The sequence below is a fragment of the Convolutriloba macropyga genome, chromosome 2 (genome assembly GCF_964194025.1).
Source record: "Convolutriloba macropyga chromosome 2, txConMacr16.3, whole genome shotgun sequence".
NCBI classification, from domain to species: Eukaryota; Metazoa; Xenacoelomorpha; order Acoela; family Convolutidae; genus Convolutriloba; species Convolutriloba macropyga.
In genome coordinates, this window is record NC_134469.1 from 77,883,461 (window position 1) to 77,899,274 (window position 15,814).

A 15,814-nucleotide genomic window follows, 5' to 3' on the forward strand; every position below is an offset into this window, starting at 1 on the left:
GGTCTATGAAAGTCAAGACCATATCGTTTGTTGAGTCGAACTTGAGCAACGGTACTTTTATATGAAGCCAGGTAGATCAAGCGTTTTTTTTCTTTTTCGATCTATTTTTTATTTTCTGCTTACTTTTTATTATTTTCAGTGTTTCAAGTGGAGGGTCGTTGAGCCTTTTTTCCGGAGGAAACATGTAAATAAAAAAGCATTACCGTTATGTTAAACACTTACAAGTTGAAATTATTAATTATTATTATGAAATTTATCATAATTGTTCCGACCCCACTTGTGGGGGGAGGATCTATTTACTCAATTGGGTTTTTTGTTGTTCAGACGGTTTTGGCCGATCAATCTGTTCATCAAAGAGAATTGTTTGTGGTATCATTAAAAAACTCGTCCATCTTAGAGTTCGAAATTAAAAAGATTTTTTTGAATTTCGTTTTTTTTCGAGGAATTATCGAGGATTGAATTTTTGTGTGAACAGTAGTAGATAAATCAAGGATTCCAGCAATCAGTAAACTTTGACCCTTTCTCCATACGCTAATTGCGCATGTCGCATCGGGCCAAATTTTACTGATTGCCGGAATCCTTGTTTTATCCACTACTCTATAATAGCTTTATATTCAATCAAAAATCAATCAAAAATCAAACCAATATTTTATGAATTACTCCAAGAGTGATTTTCACCCCTTTTTTATTCTAAATCTGGTATTAATTAAGAAAAGGTCTAAATCTAAAATATCGGGGAACTGACTCCATCCGCGGAATACCACCCGATCATTGGTTTACCACAGATTCTGTCTGTTCGCAGATATACCAATAAAAACCAAAACTACATCAAAGAATTAGCTTATTTGAATATTATACTTATATACATGCTCTCTGAATTGATTTCTATTATGACCATATCTATATCTATGAAGATAAATACATAGCCTACATTTTCTATTTCTAAATCTATATAATGATATATGTTTATAAACATTACGCATACTACATGTTAGATATTGACCAGGTTCAGGATAATGATATCCCAAATGTTCTATATAATTCTTTCACCCTAACCATATTTTTACATACATAACAAGAATATTCGAATTCTTCACAATTATTACAACATTCTTTCCAAGACTTATTACACTTATCACACCTCATTTTCATTTTTCCAAAATTATAAACTTCTGCGACGTCTGTGATTTACCCTTTGAAACAAAGGAGGGTTTATACAGGCATCAATCGTACGACCTCAAACATAAGGAACTATTGGAGAGAATGTTCGGATCAGATTCTGTTTTGGATTCTGATTTGGTTGGGGCTAAAACTGAAACTAAAACTATAGAGAAAATCTATGATTCGGATGAAGTCTTTGTCTATTCCAAACTTCACCAGAATTAAGTATGTCATGAAGAATTTAGGAATAAAATAACGCTAACTACTCATTCATATAGGCATAATCGCACGTATGTAAAAAACACAGAATACTTCGATATAAACTCTAGCCAGAACATGAGAGAATTTTATATTACTGATAAAGCTGGAAATTACATTGAAGACATAAACGAAGCCATTAATAACACTATAGAAGAAATTAAAATCTGTTACCAGTTTCGTAAAAATAAGAGTTTTAGATATAAGATCAGATCCGAGTGTGAGTACAAGAAGAGAACCAAAGAAGAAGTTAAGATCACAAAAATATTCTTCAACACTGACTATAATATTAATAATGCAATATATGATAGGGCGACTTCAAACAATGGTTGGATTTTGAAAAAGGAATATATGGAGGCTATGGCTACGACTTTAAGTTTCTCGGATTAAGAAGTATTCAGAAAAACATTGAGCCCACTAAAGCATCTATTGGTAGTTATATAGATTTATCCCCCGATCTCAAAAACTCTAAATCGATATTAAATATACGTAGTTATAAATACAATTGCTTACAACTAACTATAACTGCTTGGCTACATCTCGCCCCACACCATGCAACACGTGAAAGTAAATATGTAAATAATCTAATTGAAACAATACAACAACATGAAGAAGACTTCGGATATATATTAGGAATACAAAATTTGTACAATATTAATATTTGGGTATACACACCTTGTGGTGGGGGTAAAGTAGAATTGTTTAAACCAGTGGATGATCTTGATAAAGGTGGAAAAGATGTCAGAATATTGGTTTTGGGGAATGAACAAACAGAACACTGTGCCCTAATTAAAAACAAAGAAACCCTGTTAGATCGACCAAAAAAAAACACCAATAAATTTTATTATTGCGATAGATGTACATATTGGTTTGATTCACAAATTAAATACGACAAACATGAAACCAACAACTCTTTCAAACCCGAGGCTGTTTTTCCTAAGAAGAAGAAAATTACTTTTATAAATGAACACAAACGTCAGAATAAAAAAAATATCATAACTGCTGATATAGAATGTTGCATTGTTGAAGTTGCAACTAATGACTGTAAATATATAATAGCTGAACACATACCAATAAAAAGTGTTTTTTATCTGGCAGGGTAATTTCAAATACTACTCGTTCTTGATTGTATCAAAAGATTTGCTAGTGATCTATTAGAAATAGAAACTGAGAATAACTTCAAGCGCAACAAACAAATGATATTTAATGAAGAAGATAAATTATATCATGAAACTAATAACACTTGTCATATCTGCAGTAAAACATGTATTAATAAAGTAAGAGATCATTGTCATGAAACTGGTAAATATAGAGGACCAGCATGTAGAATATGTAATCTGAGGTACAAACAACAAAACTTCATTCCTGTAATATTCCACAATGGCTCTGGCTATGACTTCAACCTACTATACAGCGAACTATTTAAACATAATAATGATAAAAGAAAAGTAGATAACATACCACTAGCTGCTGGTAAGTCTAAGATGCTTAGCATTGGTTGTCTTAAATTCTTAGATAGTTATAACTTCTTAGTTATGCCTCTAGATCAGATGGCAAAGATATACGGGTGTAAAACTAGATAAGATACGATAAGATAAGATCTTACGGGTGTAAGATTATATCCATATGAATACTTTGGTTTAGATGACTGGGGAAGGGCCTCCGGCCTTGGTTCCCCAACCACGACAAAGTCGTATGACGGCGAAGCTGCCAATGGTAGCAAAGCTACCAACTAAGAAGTTATAGGTAATCTAAAAATAGAAGACTTCAAATCCTCACTACATAAAAAATTACCAACACAGGCAGAAGTAGATAACTTTAATAATGAAAACATTCAAAAAACCGGTAGAGATCTAACTAAAGAAAATTTACAGAACGATGTCGAAAAATTAGACTATTGCGTTAATGAATATGTTAAAATAAGCATAAAAGAGTTCATGCTCAGTCCACTACATTACGTTAGTCTACCAGGTTATAGTTTTGATTGTTGGTTAATGTCAAGCGGTGTTACAGTAGATAAATTACAAGATAAACAAATGTTAGATGATTTTGTTGGAGCAAAGAGAGATGGTATATGTGGAATAATGGGTGATAGACATATAAATAACAGTGATGGTAAGTCCATATGGTACATAGACGCAAACGATCTATACGGCTATGCAATGAAGCAAAAGCTACCTTATAAGGACTTCGAGTTTATTACTACTGCTACTCCTCCTACTACTACTATTACTACTACTACTACTACTACTACTACTACTACTACTACTACTACTACTACTACTACTACTACTACTACTACTACTACTACTACTACTACTACTACTACTACTACTACTACTGCTACTACTACTACTACTACTACTACTACTACTACTACTACTACTATATAGTTTGTGATATTGATTGTACTAAAAGTTGTAAAGATAGAACAGAACTAGCACTTTTGACCAATGAGAAAAAGATAAATGATAATGAATTGGTATATTGAGAAAGAGAGAAAAGTAAAACAAAAACAGAGAAATTAATCTTAGACCAAAACAACAAAACAGAATACATGGTTCATTATAGGATGTTAAATTCTATGTTAGGATGGGAGTAAAAGTAACAAAAATACATAGAGTAATTAAATTTAAACAATTTTATGTATGTAGAGATTATATACAAAAAAACAGAAATAAAAGAGTAAGAGTGGAAGACCCTATATGGAAGAATGTGCATGAATCCCCTACACTTCCTTCAGAGTAAGTTCTTACACGATGAAGAAAAGATAAAGAAAAGTATAAGTAAACCAACACTTAAGAATACAAATAGATATAGAGATTATAGCCAAATTGATAATATACAAAGAAAAAAATAGAATATGATTCTCCAGTATATGTAGGTGTTACTATCTTAGAATTAAATAAATTACACATGTATGATGTATTCGATAATTTTCTTCAACCATATCTCAAAGATCTACAACTCCACTATATGGATACTGATAGTTTGTATTAAGTTATACTGAAGGTAAAGTTAGTGACGAGCAAATGGATCTGTCCAATCTAGATTGCCCAATCAAAACTAATAACAAAGTCCCTGGTAAATTCAAACATGAATTTGGTATTAAAGTTATAGAAGAGTTTATAGCCTTGTCACCAAAGACATATAGTTTCAAAGACTATCCTAAGACTACTAAAGAGAAAAGAATAAAGAATTGTAACAATGCTAAACACGATTAGTATTATAATGCACTTATGTATAACACAGAGAGAAGTGTAGATGAATGGAGAATACAAAAAGTTGGTGATAACATGACAACAACAAAAACAAGTAAGATTAGTCTAAACACATTTGATGATAAAAGTTTTTATGTAAATAACATTAAAAGCTATCCTCATGATGAGAATCTATATCTCTTCAAAAGACATCTGGTAAATAAATTCAATAATAGTACTTTAGAGCTATAAATAAAATAGGGTTAGATGTAAGTAAAGAATCATGAGAGGTAATAATAAATAAAATTAAAGAATTAACAATTAAGGAAGATAGAAAGTTAATTGAAGCTGCTAAAAGGTTATATAATGACATATAATCTTAATAAAAACAGAACTGGTTAATAATATTCTATAACCGTCTATTTGATCGGGTACATCTCTTGGTTTAGTAGTTAGTATATTATAGATCATCATGTTTCCTAGATATGTTCGCCAAATCACTATTTCCTCTAGTTAATTTGTTTTTGTTATATTCTATAAATTTTATTGTTCTACTGGTTTCCCGTTCATCTAAACAATTAGAATAACTTGAAATTATTAATTCATCATGCCAGGGATCCATAGCATGGTTTATATACTCTTTCATAGTCCGATATTGTTTTCCACAAGCTAAACATTTTTTTTAACTTGGAGTAGTTTTCATCAAGAAAATTATCCATTATCTTCTATTACTATAGTTTTTCAATATATAAAAAATGGCTAGGCTAGATAAACTCATAGAATTAAATAAACTACAAAAACTAAACAGAAGAAATAGATTAGAAGATAAATCAAAATAACAAGAATATTATGGTGAAATAGAAGAGTTATTCGATCCTTTAACAAAAACAATCAGTGAAACTGCTTCACAGATAAATGCAAGCAATGAACAAACATTAAGAGCAAAAAATTGGCAAAATCAAGAGTAAGCCAAACAAACTAAGATGATAGAGCAAATTAGAAACAAGACATTAATGATACCTAATGAGGAAACTTGAGATAGACCAGGAATTATAGTTGATAAAGATACAGCCCACATTATTCATTTAATGACAAATCAATCTATCCCTCAATTACAGTTATCGTTTGGGGATTTAGATATCGTTGAAATTAAAATGAATGGAGTTAGAGTGTTTTATCAAGAAAATACATTTATAGTTAGAGATAAAATAAATGAATTTTCAGATGGGTTTATTAACTTTCTCACTAATCCAGGTGTAACATATGATGATCATATTGAGGAAGATGAAAAAAAAACAAAATTAAAAGGTATTTAAAGGATATTAGATATGACATAGGAAAAGGGGATAAGAAAAGTGCTATATACAGAACAATAAAACGTATATTGAGGGGAAAAAAATATGCATTTGGCAGGGGTTTAAACAGCAATCTAATCTGCGAAGCAGGTTCCCTGATAGAAAGAATAAAATTATTAATACTAGAAACAAAAGCTGGTCATGATGGATTATATGATGAAATGCTAGATATATCTAAGCAACTATTATCTATGAATATTAATAATAAAGAGCAACTAGATAATTTTGATTTTAACTATGGTAAATGAGCAAGCTCACAACTTCGTTGATCAGGGAACCTGCTTTGCAGATAGATGAAACCATGACTACATCCATAAAATGTGGAAAAACAACGATAACTATTAGCTAAAGAAGTTTTCAGGCCTCAAATAACAAATTTTAGAAGAGAAAGAATAATACCATTATATAAAGATGAAACATGGTCAGCTGATTTGATAGACAAATCATCTCTAAGTAAATATAACAATAATTATACGTTTATATTAAAGTTATAGATATATTCAAAATGTGCATGGGCTATTTCCTTAAAGAATAAGTCTGGTTTATCTATAACTAATAGTTTTAAAACAGTATTGGGTGAACATCCACAAGGTGGCTCTGAACATAGAAAACCAGAAAAATTATGGGTAGATAGAGGTAGTGAGTTTTACAATAAAACATTTAACCCTTTGCTTAAAGAATATGAAACAAAACTATATTCTATTACTAGTGATTTAAAGGCTGTGTTTATAGAGAGATTCAATAGAACATTATTACATTTTATTAATAAACCAATGTTCATCAATGGTGATGGTAATTGGGTAAATATAATGATGCAGGCATAACATATAACAATAAAAATCATTCAACAATTAATATGACACCTGTTGGTGCTTCTAATAATCCTGATAAAGTTAAATACTATGTTAAATCTACCAAAGCAACACCAAAATTTAAAGTTGGTGATTATGTTAGAAATGCAGATAAACGTCATATCTTCTCTAAGGGATACACTTCTAATTGGAATAAAGAGTTGTTTCAAGTTAATGAGATTTTAAAAACACAATCACCAACTTATAAGATAAAAGATATGAATGGAGAGATAATAGAAGGTAAGTATTATGAACAGGAATTATTAAAATCCGAGTTTGATTTTGAATCTAATAATAAGGTTTCGGAATCATTAGGTATAGTTCTGTAAAATCTGTAAATAATTAAAAAGATGACAAGAAATAGATTCAATCAGGCTAAACATCAATCAACATCAACATCAACATCAACAAACAACTTAACACTAAGTAAGGCTCGTGGGTTATTCCTAGAAGATAATGATAATATTGATATAAAGGATACCTATAAAATTACAAATGTTCATCCTCCAATAGATGAAAAAGATGTTGTTAATAAAGAGTATTGTGACAATAACTTATTATCCTCTTCTAATAAAATAGATATTTTAAGTAAAAACATAACTTAGCTAAGAAAGTGTGAATTTGATAAAAATCACAACTAAAATATTGCAAGTGCACTAAAATGAAACACAAGTTAATGATGAACTAATTAATGAGTTTATTGAATCAGCAAATGAAGTCACAAACACTGTTAAACTTTGTAATAAATTTGTAATAAAGTTGCTGCTGATATTATCTCTAAATATAATCAATTAAAACAAGAATTTGATAATAATAAGTTTAATCAGAATATCACTAACATACAACTAGATGATATGTTTACTACGGGTCTAAAAGAATTTAAAGAAATTATTAAAAAGACTATTTCTGCCATTGATGAAGCACTTATAAAGAATAAAAGGACAATAGTACAATATATAAGAGTTTTACTTTTACAAAGTACGTTAGTTGATAATAAAGAACAAGCAAGACTAGAGATGCATTATGATTTTAAACAAGAAGATATAATGAAGGATATTGAGAGTTATTTTACTACTGAAAATGAATCAACCATCAGCACCAAGTGAGAGGTTACTATATCCAGATTGGTCATCATTATCAGAACCTTTAATCTGCGAAGCGGCTGAGAAACAGATAAATGAAAAGATTCAAGCCAATAATAAATTTAACAACAATATTAATATTATAAAAGATATTAGAAATTATTATGAAACTAAAACTAATAACTATAATAAGAAGTTAAGTAGATATAAAAATTATATTAACGTAGCTGAGATAACAGAAATACTATTATCATCAATAGAAACAACGCCAACAACAACATCAGTTGCATTAACAGGTATAGGATTACCTTATTCTATACCAACAGCTTCTGCTACAGCAACTGTTTGTGGTTCATTGTCAAAAACAATTAATACTAAAATAAAAAAAAAATTATACAGTTTTCACAAATGTATATTTTATGTAAACAGTTTAGTGATAAGTTTAATAGACTATATACTAAATCAATGATGATAATAAAATAGATAATGATGAGTATAATGAATTAGTTAAGGTATATGAGGATTAAAAGAAGAATCGGCGAAGCCGCAACTCAGTTGATAAGAAAAACAAGCTGAGTGTTTTTTTAGATTAAAACTATTAGTGTTTAGTTATAATAATGTATTTAGTAATAATGATATTAATGTTAATATATATCCGCGAAGCGGTTACACCTTTGGTATAGCATGACCAAAGGTTAATCAGGGAACCTGCTTGGCTTGCCACGAGCGGAGCTCGTTCGCAGATACATAATATTAGAGCTAGTCTTAGTCTTAGTTATACCCATACCCATAGATTTATTTAAAGTCTAATATATTTAATTATCTCTTCTTAGTACCTAAGTATAAACCTCTTCCTTTTTGTACTACCTTTATACCTTCACCAGTAGTTGCAAATTTAATTAAATCAGGTGTGGCTGATAAAGCAGCTCTAGGGTTTCTAATTGCAGCTGCACTTCCTCTTTTACTTGCTATTTCTAATGCTCCTACTGGATTATTAGCAACTTTCTTTCCAAAGTTAACCGTAGCTTTACCAACACTTTTAAAGACATCATTCAATCCCTCAGCTTCTATTGTCGCATCAGATACTGTCATTGACTTATTCCTTCTACACTCAACACATTTACCCCTTAACGTCTTAGTTCCTTTAGCTGAGACAACCCCTCTTATATTGATAGTACCACTATAATGTCTACCACTAACACAATATGAATTAGTTTTGAACTTATTTAAAAGACTCATTTCTATATAAAAAAAATATTGGAAAGTAAAAAGTATAATCCCTTTGTTGTTATTAAGCCTAAACCGAAGCCTAAGTATAGGCCCAAGGCTAAGATTAAGCTTGAAGCTGGAGGCTTATCTCTAAAGAATAAAAAGAAACTAGACATTATTTATGCTAGGGGTTTAGCTAAGACAAGTAAGAAATAGTTATAAATATAATTATCAGGAACTGTTTGGCTTGCCACGGACAAAGACCTTTCGCAGATGATTATAACTAGAGATATATCTAAAATAATGACTAGGGCCATAGTTATAATTATAATTATGATATAATATCAACCATCTTAATACCATCACTATTAACACTATTAACCTTTCTAGTTAATTTTAATGCATGACAAATAACATCCGCAACTACAGCACTAAATTTAAAATTAAGTTGTATTGGTTGTGGTCCTATATGTTCACTTCGATATCTAGTATCGAATACATATATTCTATAACTGCTTTTGAATAATCTATGATTTATATATGGTTTTATATTATGTGGTAGCCCATTATAATCTTTATTAAAGCTAACAATCTCGTTAAAAGCCTCATTATAATTATTAGCACCATAAATAATATTCATTCTATCCTCGGGATAAAACTCACTACCAATCTTACAATAACATTCAGTAACATTCATTATATGAAATATACTTGCATCATGAGTTTGTTCATTGACTTTATTATTTTCAAAACCAACTATTGTATATTGTGGTCTCTCCATACCACTTTTCATACTTAGATCAAACAAGAAGTTAGTAGCATTGGGTACATTCTTATAAACTGTCTTTTTTTCATAATAGCTAAAGTCTACATTATTCTTTTTTTATTATTTTTATAGGTTTACGCACCATTTATAAACTCAAAAGTGCTTTCAAAATCAAAATTCAAATAAAAAATTTTCAGTTTTTCGCAATAATCCAATTCATGGGGTATTAGTTTCATCTCAAAAGGCAATTTATTTCATTCGAAAGGAACAGCAAAACTGGAAGATCTTCGCCCAAATGCAGTTGTGACATTAGGAACCTTCAAATTGTAAGCATATTGGCATCTAGTCATCTTATCATTTCGGAAAACTAATGCGCCCAGATACATCGGAATTTTCCACGAATGGTGAACTAAGCGGTGACCAAAAATTAGAATTTTGTAGAGGATACGTTGTTTCATGGGTAGCCAATGAAGCTCTTTGATATAATTTGCTGTTGGTGAACCAGGTGATAACCTAAAAATGAGACGACATGCTGAGTTCATTAGACGCTGTAATTTCTGTATAATATTCACAGGTAGTCCATAGTACAGTGAGTTGCAGTAATCTAGTCGCGAGAGAATCATTACCCGAACTAATTCGATCAACGACTTTCTGTGTACTGTATCTCTCATGGAATAAATTTTTCGGAGGAAATAGTAACATCTACGGCCTACGGAACTAACTTGTTTTGCATATGAAAGTCTGGATTCTAAGTTGAAGCCCAATAAAGTAACATTGTTAGAAAAATTTGCATCCGTTGGAAATTCAATATCGCAATTTAAATTATTCTTTCTACTAACAAATATGTATTCAGTTTTATTCGAGTTTAATCGGAGCTTAGCACCACTGAACCATTTTTGGAGAGTCGTAAGTATCAAATCAAAAGCCCCCTGATTTATCGAAGCATGGTAAACAAATTAGATAACAGTGTCATTGGCATAAAAATGATAATTGACATCAAGACGTTCAAACGGAACTTCCAGAGGAACAAGAGAGCATGAAAAGAAAACGGGACCTAGAATAGATCCTTGAGGAACACCCGTTTTTATAATTCTTGGCATCGAATATTTACCATCAATAAACACTTTTTGAGATCTACTACTCAGATAACTATTCAAAAAGCTAAGCATTTTATCGTTGAATCCCAAACTAGTTTCATGAATTGAAAGAAGTAATTCATGATCGAGAGTGTCAAAGACAGCTGATAGATCAAGTCCAATATAAAAAGTGCTCTTTGTCCTATCAAATTGAGGAGCAAATCAGTTGTAACCTTAGCCAGCGCTGTTTCTGTAGAAAAAAAACTTCCTGTAGGCACTTTGGTATTTGCTTAAGAGACTATTCTTTTCAAGGTGTTCACGAATTTGTATGAAAGCCTCCCGTTCTAAAAGTTTTGAAATGTAACTTAGGTTCCAGATAGGTCGATAATTGGAAAAATCTTCAATGTCAGAATTTGCTTTCTTCAAGTGGGGCCTAACAATGGCCAGTTTAAAGCACTGGGGGAAATATCCCGCCTTCAGTGAAAGATTAAGAAGTTTCAGGAGGTCGAGAAAATAATGATTTGAAAATGACTTTACAAGATGTGTCGGAATGATGTCCAGTGGAGATGTACTGTTTGACGATGCCAAAGCTAAATCTCTAAACTGACTTATCGACAACTCTGTGAACGAATACTTTGAGTCAACTTCAGTTTTCAGAATTTCTGTACCTATCGCAGTCGGAATCGATGCAATAATACTTTCCACTCTAGATATAACGAACTCGTTGAAGTCGTTTTCAAGCTGTTTTTTGCTTTCATATTTCGGGAGCTGTTCTACATCTTGATCAAGAAGCAATTTTAATTTGGCAAAAATTTTTACGGCTACAATTTTCCATCAACGCATTCTCTATGTACAATCTACGCTTCTCTAAGAATTTTTCAAAATACATATGGGTAACATTTTTGTATTCAGACTTCAGTACAGATAATTTCTACTTTCTGTATTTACGCTCTGCTTTTCTCTTCTTTCGTTTCAATCTCAAAAGCTCATCGTCAAAGAATGGGCGTTGATGCTTAGTAAATATTTTTATTTTGAGTGGTAGAACGGAATCCAAAATATTCTCCTCAAACCTTAGATACATATCCCATGCTTCATCAATGATTGAGGCAACATCGAACTTTAGGCACAACTTAAATAACTTTATAAAACCATCAGAGTCAAACTTCTTCCAATTTATATACATCAAACTTTTTTGAGATTTGCGTTGTTTCACACTGTTGAGCGAGAAACAAATAAACGAATGGTCCAAAGAAGTAATGAAGCTATTCGATTTAACATTAATTGAAATAATGTTTGACGCAATAATATGGTCAAGAATCCGCCACTTCTATGCGTTTTCTCAGAGATGTACTGAGTCAGGCAGAAACCTTCAAAAAATGAGTTCCACATTTTTGATGCATCGTTATTTACATTTAATGAAATGTTAAAATCACCCAGGAGAACAATCTTGTCGAATTGTAGCCTTTTCTCTTCCAAAAAAACAGTAAAGTGATCAATGAAAGATTTAACATTTAATCCAGGTGGTCGATAAACAGCGATTACTAATTAACTGGTAGCCCCAACAGTTAAAGAGGCATAACAGCATTCAGAAAATTCAGAGGTAAACTTTTCAAAATTTTCCAAATGGATATCAAATCTGTAAAAGAGGCAAATACCACCTCCTCATTCATCCACCCTTGGTGCACTATAGGAAAGAAAACCCGGGGGACAACACTGCTTTAGAATGAAATCTTCATCTGAATTGTTCGTAATCAACGATTCTATAAATACTCCCAAAATAATTTCAATTACTTCCAAGAGGGCATTTACATCTTTCGTTTTGTTCCTGATAGATCGTACATTATGCAGACAAATGTTTAGTTCTGTAGATCTTTGTTTCGTCGATCTTTGTTTCGTCAATCTTTTTCTTAATGGAGGACTGACTAGTAGTCAATATTGATCCACTTTTTTAGCCAACCACGGGCGGCTTCATTCAGGTACAATCTTGACACCGTAACGTTTTCAGGCCAGAAATCAGGTAACTCAACTTTCTCCTCATCAAATTTAAATACACAATGGAAGGGTTCCAGGTGAACCTCTGACTTCGAAATTTGGCGAATGTGAAGTAGTTCGACGTTATTTTCTATACAGTACTCCTCCAATTTCCAGACTCAATCGACCTACAAATAAATGACAATGCTTCGGGGGCTTTTGACACCCTTGATGACTGCTGGATTGGTGTTCGTTCCCGTTTTTACCTCCTTAGTTGATCTTACTTTTCTCTGTGCAGTTTCAAATTCAAGATCATCAGTTTTATCTTTTTGTTTACTGTCGCACTGTGATGACTGGATGAGTCCTGCTGGGTCCATTTTTTGCAGCTTTTAGAAAAGGGAGACTATTTAATAAGTTTATCCTAATTGTTGTGAGAAATAGGATAAACTTATTTACTTAAACCCTTTTGCAAAATAATTCTATTGTCATTACTAGTATCAATACTGGGCACACACCAAGTTATATCTCTAATTTCTATATTATCATCATTAGCAACTGCACAAGGATTAGCATTAACTCTATATAGAGCTCTATCATTATTATTCCTTTTTAATATTAGTTTAAATCCTAAACCATATGTAATCTTTTCTAAATCATTTACAAAACAAAATAGATCACTCATCTTAATCATCATATACATATGACCTCTTTCTGCAGGAACACGATCACCTTTAAATTGGCTATCTCTATTGCGTTGATTTCTAACAAAACTACTCTCATATTCATCACTAATACTAGTTAATAACTTATACATCAATAGATTAGGATGACAATGATCTATATATTCAATAGTCCTACCACCACTAGTTTCAAGCTTAATTGATCTAAACAGTACCATCATACCATAATTAACTAATCTGATATTAGCATCGATAGCAAATACACCACCAGCATCATCTGATACCACAAACTCTATCTCTAGATATGAATCATGTAAATTTAAATGACTCTCTTCTCTATTGAGTATGATATTAATGTTAGTATTGATTGTATTTATTGTTGCCAGATTATTTGGTTTATATTTTATAATCTTATTTTTGTGTATATCAGTATTATAACTAAGACTATAATTATGACTGTAACCATAAATATAATCTAATATTTGAATGTAAAAAATGTCAGACAACTTAATTCTATATGAACTACGAAAGATACATGATGCTTTAACTAAACTAAAGAAGAGCATACACTTAACTTTAGAATTTTAATACCAACAGAAAAGTTTAACTTTAGTGAACCTATACTTAATACAACAAAATAAGGTTTAATTAGATTATCAGTTTATAACTCGGTGTTTAATGTGAATAGGAGAAATAATCAATTCTTGTATGCTAGTACTGTTATAGAAGGCGAAGCAATCAGGGAGCTGGCTTCGCCAATCCGGGGACCGGCTTTGCCAATAGCAGAACCTCGTAGCTCTAACAATAACAATAACACTGACTCAAACATTACATCTGTCCTTAATTATAATTATAAGGAATTCCGTTGCTATATTCAACTATTACACCGGGAGCAAATGAGTTCACTGACATAGCAGAATTAATAAAAGAAGAAACTAATGGTAATGTTATAATTGAACCTGATAAGAATACGATGAAATGTTTAATGGAAATAAAACAGGGGGCAATTTAATTTGATGTAGAAAACTCATTAGCCCCATTACTAGGCATTAGAAAAATAGTTTATAAAAAAGGTAAATATACATCTCAGAAAATTGTTGACACTATTGGTTTTAGTACTATTAACATTCATTGTAATTTGATATCTGGTGTTAAAGATAATGAGAATAACACAGACATACTATAAACTTTTATTCTAACAGAACCACCAGGTTACTTGATAAATATTATACCAACTAATATCTTGTATCAAAATGTAAATGAAGTTAGAATAGAATATATTGAATTTCATATTAAAGATGAGCATGGACCTATGGTGATGTATTAAGTTTTACTTTGCATCTAGTGTAACTAGCAGACCGAAGGTCTGTTTGTGTTAACAACTTCGTTGATCTGACGTAGTCAGCTGGATGAAGCCCCATTTAGTGTGACAGCTAGGCAAAGCCTTGTTTTATTATAATCATAACATATTTGAAATAGTATTTTTTCCTTACAAATTTTTTATTATTAAATGTGATGAATGTAAAAATAAGTCCTAGACTCATTTGTAATTGGTGTCAGGGCAAACCATATCAATGTTTTGTATGTAATAGAGTTATAACATATAGAGATAAACATAATCATTTACTAGAACATTTTAAAAATCCCGATCAATATCTAACATGTAGAAAGTGTAAAGTGTATAAACATATCTCCCATTTTAGATTTAAACAATTCTATTGTAGGTTATGTACATATTCACAGGTTAGTGTAGTTATAAAATATAATTAAATAAATATATAATTAAAAACATAACTATACCATATTCACAGATTAGTATAGTTTTAAATTACAATTAAACATAAGTAAATAATTTAAATTAAATATCTACAAAACTCTCCGATCCCAATTATTTCATAGTTTACCATTAATATTTTTATTTTTAGTTATGTCAATGACAATATAATTATAAGGCTCTTTCCATACCTTATTACATATATTAACAAAATCATTATAACTAAGTTCAAAATTATTAATCTTGAATAAGAAATCTTGAATAATCATGAATTAAGAAATCTTGATATATAGATATGAGGACTTTACCTCTTTGTTCAAATAAAATAAATAGATTACAATTTTCTCTAACACTCTGTCTATCTATTGTGAATAGATTTTGATTAAGATATATCATATTACAATTATCATGTCTACCCCTACAAAAGTATT

General features: G+C 30.8%; 1 protein-coding gene across 1 annotated transcript in view; it reads right to left on the reverse strand.

Moving 5' to 3' along the window:
- LOC142334730 (protein sidekick-1-like) overlaps positions 1 to 13,350 on the reverse strand; it is a 276,341-nt gene extending 262,991 nt beyond the window's left edge. The window contains exon 1 of the mRNA XM_075382988.1: positions 13,333 to 13,350. The gene's annotated coding sequence lies outside the window, so the exon portion shown is untranslated. The remainder of the gene's footprint in view (positions 1 to 13,332) is intronic.
- Positions 13,351 to 15,814: the final 2,464 nt, after the last annotated feature.